The sequence below is a fragment of the Pinus tabuliformis genome, chromosome 5_2 (assembly GCF_031772625.1).
Source record: "Pinus tabuliformis cultivar Carrire ecotype Pingquan chromosome 5_2, CPIR1, whole genome shotgun sequence".
NCBI classification, from domain to species: domain Eukaryota; kingdom Viridiplantae; phylum Streptophyta; class Pinopsida; order Pinales; family Pinaceae; genus Pinus; species Pinus tabuliformis.
This window is the reverse complement of record NC_142306.1, coordinates 505,035,846-505,047,573: the sequence shown is the minus strand read 5'-3', so window position 1 is coordinate 505,047,573 and position 11,728 is coordinate 505,035,846. Positions and strand designations below refer to the sequence as shown.

The 11,728-nt window shown below is 34.3% G+C and overlaps 1 pseudogene; it reads right to left on the bottom strand.

The window, feature by feature from the left end:
• Positions 1-1,092: 1,092 nt before the first annotated feature.
• LOC149159900 (kinesin-like protein KIN-12G pseudogene) overlaps positions 1,093-11,728 on the bottom strand; it is a 117,478-nt pseudogene continuing 106,842 nt past the window's right edge.

Sequence of the window (11,728 nt, the reverse complement as noted above, 5' to 3'; positions counted from 1 at the left end):
TTTCAAGACAACTCCAGGAAATCACTGGTCATTTACATCTTTTGAATTTATATTCCCCTTATCAGGATTGTACTTCATTTTGGCACCATTTGGATGCTTCGGATCTAGTCAAGATATGCTCTCTTATAGTTGCTATAGATTTTAATGCCATAGTATCCTCGGAAGAATGTTGGGGCTCATACTATAGAAAGGATCCCATTGGGGATAGGTTCTAGATTGTTTTCAGTGAAAACAACCTGATGAACATTCGACCCGTACCCATTCTGCCCACATGGAATAATGGCCAGGTTGGCCCTTTACATATTGGCAAGAGACTTAACCAGTTTTTGGTCCATGAAAACCTTGTAGAGAGATTGGATTTCCTCCATTCTGACATCCTTAAGATATATGTCTCTGGTGATATGCCCATATTGTTAATTTGGAATTGTAAGGAGTTGTGTTTGGGTATGCCCTTCAAATTTAACAAAATCTGGCTCGAGGAGGACAATTTTGACACATTCGTTAAATCATTTTGGACAACGTCACACAGGCCAACAAATATTTCACCCATGCATGCCATACATGGGAAATTTCGGGCCTTAAAATTGGAGATTCAAAAATGGGAGTGAATTAAGAAAATAATTAGTTCCATCACTTCTCTCTTTCTCTTTTGCTCACCCACTTCCTTTTCTGCATCATACAATCTACTTCTTTGGAGTGCTCAATTTGTAAGACGCGTAACACTCTACATATATAGTTGCATTAAATTAAATGGAAGCCTCCTTTTGTACTATCTTGCCACAATCTCCTAATTCCATCCTTTTCTTGCATTTCCTACTCATACATGTCAACTAATCTTTCATTCTCTTCAGTTATCTCCTTTAATTTCAATTTACACTCCTCAACCTCCATTCTCACATGGATCACCTCCAGCTTTTCTTTTCCATCCCCACTGATACTAGAGTGTTCCTCCAATAATGTAGTTTCAATACTGCCTCAAATTTATTCTTCATTCTCTTGAATAATTAAGGTTTCACGACGTCTTGCATTTTCCCCCATTTCATCTTCCATGTATCACACATGCTCTCTGCAAATGTTGTTACCTCCAAAATTCTACCACATTATTCTTGCATCTTCTCTTTATTACATTTCTTTTTCATATAGCTGAAGAAGTCTTTCATTCTCTTCTGATATATCCTGCAATGTTACTAGTAGTTTTGCAATCTCTTTTCTAAGATGAAGAGCTATATGTTCTACTTCAGCATTGATAATACCTGTTCCATCTGGTCAAATATTCGAGGAATCATCCTTTGTGGACATGTCTCCCTTGCTTAAAAATTAATGATTCCTTTCTTTAATTTCTTTCTCAAGTTCCTCAACTTGATCTTTGAATACATGAACCATTTCTTTGGATTTTTCATTCATTTCATGTGCATATTCCTCAACTTTCCTTATTTCATCGAATTCTTGCATGACTTTCTCATACATGATAATCAATCATTCATTATCTTCAATTGACTCCTATATTTTTTGGCGTAAATCATCAACTTCCTTAGCCAAAGAAATGGAAGTTCCCCAAGCTTTTGGTTCACGTTGATTGGTTGCAGTAATTTCTTCAACCACCTCTTTAAGCTCCCTTTTCGCTGATAAACCATCTCTAAATGATGTGTCCTTTGTCAACTCTATAGAATCCATTGCAGAGTTCAGTTGGACTGCTCAATCAACATTTCAAAGCATCACCTTATCGAAATGGATCATCAAATCATCAACATTCCTTTCCAATTTTTCTTAGGCTTCTAGGTAGAAGCATAAGTTATTATGAAGATATTTTTCTTCCGTTCAGTACAAATTAGCTTGTCTGTAAAGAAATTGATTCTCCTCATTGATGGAAGAAATCTCTTCTTTTGATGATTCCTTCTAGTTGATAAGGTTTGTGTCTACTGGATGCTAAGCTTCTAGTCCAAAGCTTTGAGTAACTAATCTTGTAATACAACTATCTATTCCGAAATTTTCTCTAGCTCTCAACCCTCATAAGATTCTTGGTACCTTATCATCTCTTTCATCAAGCTTATATTTTCCATTTCAACCTTCGTCACCTCAAGATTGTGATCGATATTGTTTTTTAGAATTTGTAGCTCCTCCATTAACACATTCTTCCCCTCTAAAAGGTGTGCTTCTACAGACATCTTATCTGAAGCAACTACCTCTATTCTCTTGATTTTTTCTTCTTGAAAAGAAAGCATCATCTTAACAAATGGCTTTAGTTTCTCATTTTTAGTAGCCATTGCTTTCATTGATGTTTCTAAAGATTCATCTCTTTTCAGGGCTCGAGCAAGTGCAGATTCCAAATATGTTTTGCAAAGGGAATTCATATCACCAATCAGTGGGCTTGCTAGAGCTCTCATATCCCATGCATATGGTCCTAAAGAGATCAACAAGGTCATGCTTCCATAGTCATATTCTTGAGTGGGAGGCACTTCTTTGAGCTAACCATAGATATGACTAACTTCTTCCTTCAACTGTTGAATTTGAGTCATCAAATTTATAACATATGTAGTAGAATTTTCAGTTACAGATGCATTATTCCAAATAAAATTTTCTCGTTGTGCAAATTTCAAAGTGCTAAGTGTCTCTATTGTAGAACAATTAGATGGGCTAACATTTGCATTGATAGGCATTTTAGATTTTCCACCAAGAGAGAAGAAATGTAAGTTTTGAGTCACGATATGGTAGTTTCGTATTGGAAATTTTTACAAGATTCATGATTAAGAGCCCAAGAGATGAGAGTGATTTGTTGACGTTTGAGGCCTCTTTCAAGTGCTCATCCTTAGCACCTGAACTCTTCTATCTCTCTGAACCTACCAAACCAACTATATTTGGGTGTCCAAATCTATGATGAGTCACTGACTCACTCTCTACTTGCTTTCAATTATAAAAGTAAATACACTATGCGAGAGACTACTAGAAAATTCATATTTGTTGGTAGGACTTTCCTGTTGGTCGCTCCCTGCAAGAGTAGTCGAATAGCACCATTCATACCTTTCACCTTGACTTTTGAAATATTATTAACATTCAATTCTTTCTCGGTATCTTCCCTCATCTGCAAATTTGTTGATGATGGTTCCAGGAGATATGCAACCTTCTCATTGAATATTTCTATAAATTAACACTTGCAAATAAAGTTCAATTTTTCTTCTTCTTGAGCTCCTTCTTCCTTACGGATTCTTGCAATCAAATTCTCAAAAACACAAGGCGTCATTCCATAGTTTGCACTTAGTCTTTTCTCTGCGTCCTCAATATCACCAAGCATGGTATGTGTTTTCCCACTACCAGTCATACCATATGCAAACATACCATTGTTGTATCCTCCCATATAATTCACAACCATGGGAAATATATCTACTCTAAAAAAATTTCCTTGATAGATATTTTCCCTACCTACAAGGTCAAATGTAAAATGAGACTCTAGGTTCCCCAACCATGTAAAGTGTGGCCATTGTCCTTTTTCATAGATCTATAATTACCTTGAGAAACAAATTCAGTGCTAATCAGATTTGAAAACGAATAACAACTTAAATATTATGGTCATCTCAGAAATATGGATCTTGTGGAAGCTCAAAATGATGTTGCAAAAAATTGTTCTTCGAGTCTAATTCCAAACCGTTTACATGAGAAACATTATGGGTTTCTATAAAAGGCACCATTGGAAGATTCCGAGTGCTTGTGTTAACACACTGGTTGGTTTTTAGAGATTTAGTTACACCATTTGTGGTATAACCAAAGAATTTTTCAATATTTCCAGCTCTATAAAGTGGAGGGCCAAACAAATGGTTTAGTTCTTGAGTTTTTCCTTGGGACAAATATTTCGCCAATCTTGCAGAAGAAAATTGGTCAAAATCCACAAATATGGGAGTTAAAAATTGAGTTCTTGACTTATGCCATCCAAAACATATTTTTTTTATTTGAAAATCCAATTGAGCTATTGAATAGATTGTTCTCGAACATGAAAAAATTAGATTATTTTCAAGTATTTTCTAAAAAAGTGATTTGAAAGTTGGACTTGTGAGGACATGAAAATCTTTGCCTGAAACTTCTTTTATGAGTACACAGATCTTTCTTTGCATTAGTACTGGAAGGTAACTTGGGTGAGGCTTATTTACTAAGTAATTGAGCCATAAATATGATGGGACATTATATGCCGACCATTGGATAATGTACTTTCTCCGATCCAATAGTGGGCATATAATAACCCCACATATTTATGGATCAATAGCCTTGGATATATTGGTTGTTGATAAATTATGGTTAGCTTCTCGAATGGGACATAATGCAGGCCACAAAGCAGACAAAGAATGATCCTTTTCATTGAATTCTTGGAAAGGATTAACATTAGAATTGTTATTTTTATTATTTCACTACAGAATATTTTTTTGTTGAGAGCCATAAAGGTATACACAAAGGAGAAGAAGCTTTCATCATTATGATTTGTTAATCAAGAAGTAAAACAATATTTCCCTTGAAGTGATATCAAAAAAACCCTAGGATGAATAGTTTATTTATTTATTTTTGAGTGATGAGATATTTTTACTTGTTACGTGAGACGATAATGATAATTGAATTTTATTTTGGTTTCAGTTGGGGTGGCATGGGAGGAGTATAGAGGAGGAGAGAAGGAGAGATGGAGAGAGATAAGGAGGAGAGCGGGATGTCAGGGGGTTGAGTGTGAAGTGTGGTGGGGGGGGGGGGGGTGGGGGTGAAGGGGGTTAGGAGGAAGAGAGAGGGGTGGAAAGTAGAGAGAGAGGGAGAGAGATGAGGGTATAGAGGAGAATAGATGGAGAGAGGCCGAGGGAGTGAAAGAGAGATTTTGGAAGAAGGATAGAGAGAGAGTGAGTGAGGGAGTAGAGAGAGAGAGGGATAAGGAAAGAGAGGTAAAGAGTTGGGGGCAGGGGAGGATATTAGGGTAGGGGAGAGAAGGAGAGTGAATGAGATGGGGAGAGTGGGGGAGAGATAGGAGAATAGGGAGAGGGAGAGTGGGTGAGGGAGCATGTGGATGAGATAAAATGAGAAGGGGGGAGGATATAGAGAGCAGGAAAGAAGAGGAGGAAGAGAGAGAGAGACAAAGAGGAGAGAGAGAATTGAGGGTATAGAGGGGGAGAAAATATGGAAAAAGAGATTGATGGGTGATGAACAGAGAGAGTCCTGACTTGGTGGGGTTTTTATGAAGGAGGGATAAGGGGAGTGGAGGGATAGAGAGAGAGTAAAAGGAGAGAAAGAGACAAATACAAAAATATATAGATGCAAAGAGATGGAAAAAGAGATGGTGGGAGGGGGAGAGGGAGAGACAGAGTAAGAGGAGGTAAAGGCGGAACGGGGAGTGAGAGAGAGATATATATATAAGAGAGAGAGGGAGGGAGAGAGAAAATGGGGGGAGAGAGAGTGGATACAGAGAGAGGGAGAGAGAGTTAAGGGGGGAGGGAGAGGGATGCCCATAGTTCACAACAAGTATATTCCCTTTATTGACTTGTTGTGAAACATGGCATTGACTTGTTCTGTATATTCCTTTATATGTTCTCGCAACTAGCCTTGAACAAATAGAGCCACTTATTCATCCTTCTCATCGAAGAAGCCTTGAACTTAATGTGACATTGAACACAATTTTATGAGATGGATAGGCCATAGTAAGATCATCTAGAAATCAACACTAGAGAAAGCTTTCACATTGAACAAGGAATAATCCATGCTAGAGGATTGAATAAGGGAGGGTAATTATTATTATTATTATCGAATTATAAGGTGATGGAGAAGCTAGAGAAGAAATTGTTGTATGAGACCCTGTTGTTTGTGGGACAAGGGACCCATCTCTATGCAGAGATTTGACTACTAAGTCGACGAAGGCATGCACACTCTACCCCCCTCTTGTCTTGGACTTGTGACCTTTTAGGAGGAAGCACATGCTCTTAATAATTGAAGGTTGAATGTAACTTCTAGTAGAGTATTCACTATGTGAATCCCATTTGTCGCATTAGAATTCGATAGAGTTATCATTTTTATATGTTGTTGGAGTGTAATTGCACATTTAATACATGTTAGATATTTTGCATTAGTTTATATGTACATTAGTAAAATCACAACATAAAATACAATACTTAATCAATCACACATGCTTATGAATACGACACAATTATTTGACATAACAAATTGTATCTGATTTTTTTTTTGGTAAATAAAAGAAAAGATTTATCTTATTGAGAATTTAAAAAGGATAACATCAAATCATTGTAGAGAATATACAATCTTTCATCTAGTTTAGCGTTCCTATACCTTAGTCTTTATATACAACTTTTTCCAAAAAAATAGAAAAATTGTCTTGTTTATTACTTTCATTTGTAAATACTACAAAAAGAAAGTGTGTTAGTTATAAATAAGGGTGGATTTTCATGTCCATAATAATTCACCGTGAATGCATGTGTATATAAAGATTCTTAAATAAGCATTGCAATAACACACAAGGAGGTTTATCTTTATATTCCTCTCCAAAGACCCAAATAGGTTATAATAAGTTCCCAGTGAGTGAAGTATTAATTGAGTGATGGGTTTATAACCCATCTCTTTATATGGATTTAAGATTTGGGGCCCCAACCTTGGTTGTAGATAGTTTCCTTACATCTAGAGGGTCTAGACTTGTGCATCAACACATTATATGGTGCAAATGTATTCATAAAGATTTATCAATTGATTTTTCATCATATGTCATTTTATACTCATGCACATAATCAATCTTCCTGAAACATGGTTGATCTGTTTGTGTCTTAGACCATTAAATTCCATGAATCATAGTGAGATGAGCTTGAGTGTGTGTTGAGTAATTGGATTTTGGAAAAACTAATATGCATCTACAATGTATAAGAAAAGAATAAAGGTGCATTGTAGCATGCACGTGGGGTCATAAGAGGGGAATCATGTCACTATACTAGGGATATCAATATAAAAGGGTATTAAAAATGTTAATGAAAAAATGGGTACCTACAATATCTAGTGAAAGTAGGGTTTTTTTAAATTGGGAAGGTATATTGGGCTTGTATTGGAAGGGGGTTAAATAAAGTGATTTTTAGAGGTTTTTCCCAATATGTATTCAAAATAAGGGTATTTTTTAGTATGCCATGAACACGCGTATTATGTCATAGGTTCATGAGTGAATCCCCCATGTGCACTTCTGACCATAATTTAAAGAACTTCCGATATTTTTTCATTGGGGTTAGGACAACAATAACTTCTTACGTCTGATTCATCACAAGTTTTACGATAAATCTATGAAATGTCCATCACATGTGCAATGAAAAACCAATGATCATGTCATTGGAAAAGTGATGGGATTAAGCCCACAAGTGAGACAAACACTATGATGTCTAAACTTGTTGAATGTATGACTACAATATGTGGCTACCAATAGTGCGATGAGACTGTTTTGAGGAATATTCCATTTCTTAGCTGTTGTAAGTCTCATGGTGTGCCATCAAAGATTTTCTAAACAATATTAGAAAGTATACTTATTTTTAGAGATGAGAGGGGTCGAAGTATATTTCATTATTTAAATGAATGTATTGGCAATATCAATGTCATCACCTAGTTCGATATGTTGGAATGAATGTAACAATATTCCCTCCATGGAATGGATATTAGATATGTAATCATCCATATGAACCTCTATAACATTGCCTACATCCTGTTGTGGTAAAAACACAACCCCCCCATTATTGGTTCGCTGAACTCAAATAATGGGGACCCTTTCTATTAAAATTGGCCAAATACCTTTTTGGATTTTTATTTTTCTTTGGATTCATGTTTTGATTACTTTGTTAGAATCGATTTTCTATAAGCTTCACATTGACGCTTGTTTCACCTCATTTGGTCAACTGGTTTGAAAATGACGCTCCTTTGAAAGTCTGGTTATTTATATAGCCTCGTTTTAAAAATGCATAAAATGTACAATATCGCATTTTGTAAATAAATTAGTTCAATAATGCATTCATTTTAAATATTAACTCATAAAAAAATTTACTAACATTTTTCCATTTTTAGTTATGCAGCCAAATCATTAATTATCGGGATTTTAAGAAATTCACTCCAATTTCCAAATCAAATCCTAATCTTGAAAACCCAAACATTCAAGTGGTTGTAGTTTATTTTTATTATTTTTAATTATTTTTTCAAGTGGCTGTAGTTTAGATAATTTCACAACTTAACTAAAATTCATTAAAATAAAATCAAAACCAAAAAAAGAAAAAAGAAAAATAATATTAAATCTTAATTTAATTAAATTTAATTAATATAATTAATTTAATTAAATTAAAATTTAATATAAAAAATAAATAAATAATATATAATCGCATTGGAGGTTTTATTCGGAACATATTTTAAAAAGCCCCGACATTACACCATGCCCCGATTCCCCGATGCGATATCAGATCGGGGAATTTAACTTGGCACATTTTAAAAACTCTGATGAACTCATACCCTCTCGACGTCGATTGCCGAATTGGTTTATATCGCATCAGGGACTTTGACATTGTAACACATTTGAGAACCCCGATACCCTCACTTCCCCCGATCGGTGATAAAGCATAAAGCATAGGGCATTAAGACAAAGGCATGTTTTAGGTTTTGTATTCGTTTAAGTTTTCTAAATCACTCATACGTATGAGTGGAGTGAATAAAAAGTAGTGTAGGTTATTATATATTTTTAATATTAGTTTGTATATTAATATGTTATATATTAATTAAATTAATTAATAATATGTAATATATTATATTATTTAAATTAATATGTAATATTTAATTAATTTAATTAAAATTTAAATATCATTTAGATTAATATTGATTAGTTTTTAATTAGATTAAATTTGCTTATAAATCGCTAATTAGATATCATTTAGTTAAATTAATAAATAGGTTATTAATAATTACTTTAGTTTATAATTAACAATTAATTTATAATTAATTAAAATTCTAATTTAGGGTTTTATTTTTAATAAGAATTTTGATTTTTAGCCGAGCAAGAGAATTTCCAGATTCATATCAGATTTGATCCATGAACTTTGGAGGCCCATAGATTTAGTTATACTTGGCCAAATGAGGCCCAGGACGGCTCATTGGAAAGATAAAATCAAGGAGAATATTTCTGAGGAGATTTCATTGAAAGATTTGGTCATTTATTGGGTCAAAAATCAGGCAGAAGATCAAGCTCCGAATTTTGAAAACAAAATCATTTTTCTGAGTTTTATTTTCATTGCTCCAGGCCTCTTCTAATTGCAGATTCACTCGTCAATGATCTTCTTGGCCAATTAAATCATCCCAGGCATCAATAGAGAATTTATATTTTATAGAATTTGATTGGATTTGATTTAAATGCCAGCAATTCCATGTTGATTTTATTGTTGCATTTTAATTTATTTTGATTTCTTTTTGCAGGAAAATAGTGGAAGAAATATGGAGAAAAGGATCTCAATCAATGACAATGCTCCAGCAATTGGATTTGGCGGATTTCTCTTCACCAAACTTTCCTCTCAAGAATTCCTTCACAAATAGTATAAGTAATAGATTGCAGAATGGAATCAGGGCTGCTCTCCTCTGCAATGCTAGACTTCTAAAAGCACTACTGTAATAGGAATTTAGAGTTGTAGGAGAGAGGAGAGAAAATCTTAGATCTGGAGATTATTGAGGATTTTTCCTTTGTATCTTGAATTATGTATGAGGGGCAGAGTTTTCAGTATTGTGGCTTTAGCTTTGAAGGTAGAAGTTCAAGCAATGTAAAGGACTGTTGGAGACCAAGATCAAAGAAATGGATGCAATAAATTGGTATTTTCAATACTATTGTTTTAAATATCAGTTTCATTTTTATGGTAACAGGAATGTGTCAATTTATTCATGTTTGTGCATTATTGTCAATATGGGTAGTTTGTCTCAATGTTGTTATCATGTATCTCTGTTTTTATGGATTAATTTCTGATTTCTGAGTAACTATTTACTCAGAAATCTGCCTTATTAAAACTTATTTATTGAGTGGTAATATGTTGTGAACTATTTCCACATATTATTGTTTAGTTATTGGATTTGCCGATTTGATAATCAATATCATTTATGTGAACCACTTCCTGAGTGTTGTTGGTTTATTATTTCAGTTAAAAGGTCTCAATAGGATGTGTTTTGATATCCATAATATCAGTTAATTGAACTACTTCATTAACTTAATATTCATTATAAACAAGACATATCTAAATCCCAATACTTTAATTATCTTGCTCTTAGTTGGGTTAGATCTATATTTGCCTAACTAAGATAGGATTTAGATTAATTTATTTTGCTTGCATCATAGAATAATCTTGCATTTAGAGTAAATTCTACATTCTTTTAAGTCCTCTCCTCAAAGAGGCAAAATTTTAGTTGTGGCTTGGCTGAACCCAAATTAGCTTAAGGGTCATTCTCTTGCCTCATCAGCAAGAAGAAGTGATCTGATATCCCTGTCTATTGGTAGTTAAAGATACATTATAAACCAATAGCAATAGGGAGAAGGTAACTGGACCTAGTTAAACAGTCAGAGCCACAACACCAAACGGAAAAGGAGCTGCTTTAAGGTCTGGACCGGGTGGTTATCCCCCAATGTTGTTGCAGCGATTTGCGAGGCATCAACATTTTCGGCGCTAGAAGGAGGGCCTGAGAAATTTGTCTATTGGAGTGTTTTCAATTTTAATATTTTATTTATTGTGATGGCTCCTCTTAAGCTTCCAAATTGGAGTTGTATCCATGGACATGCATCCTCCAATACCCCACCCGAAGTGGTAAGATTCTTGTCTCAGGTAAAGTTCAATGGTAAGAGAAATTCTTCTGATTTTAACCATGTCTTTCAATTTATTCAAAACATTTCAAATTATGATTTTCAAGGAATTGATGAAGGCATCTTATGCAAAATTTTTACTCTTACATTTGCGGCAAAAGCCAGAAGCTGGTGTAGAACTCTTCCAGTTGCTTCAATCCACAGCTGGGATCAATTTGTTACAATTTTCATTTGTAAATTCGACAACTATGATTATGAACAGGTATGTGAAGAAATTGAATATCTACGTAGGTTTGAAAATGAATCTGTTAATGATTTTAATATTCGATTTCACTTGAATTGTTTAAGATTTAAAGACGAAGATAAACCTACGGAAGAAGAATCATTAGATTGGTTTGAATATATTTGTTCTCTTCCATCCATTCCCAATCCATATGAAATTAATTCAAGCTTTGTTCCATCCCCTTCCAATATAAATGAGAGTCCCAATTTGGATGTACAAATAAATGGTGATGAAGTGGTTTCACAAAGCTTGGAAAATATTTCCATTCAAATGCAAGAAGACAACAACAACAATCTTGGAGAAAAAGCCGCCTTGAAATCTGAAAGCTACTTTGAAGTAAATTCGGAAAATCAAATCACAAATCAGCGAGTACAAGCAGCAATCAAAGTAAATAAAATGCAAACTGTTGTACAAATTTCTGAATTTTTCCATGATGAGCAAATGCCAAAATCAGAGAAGCAAAGCAGCGTTCTTCAAGAAAGCATATGCACGCAAAGGAATGATCTGCAATCTAAAATTTACAATGAGCATAATGCACAAGAGATCTCAAACAAGACAATTTTAAATGCATTGTTTCAGGTTCACATTTTTCCCTTTATCCTGATATTTTCAATGATGGTAATATTTTTCCTCTT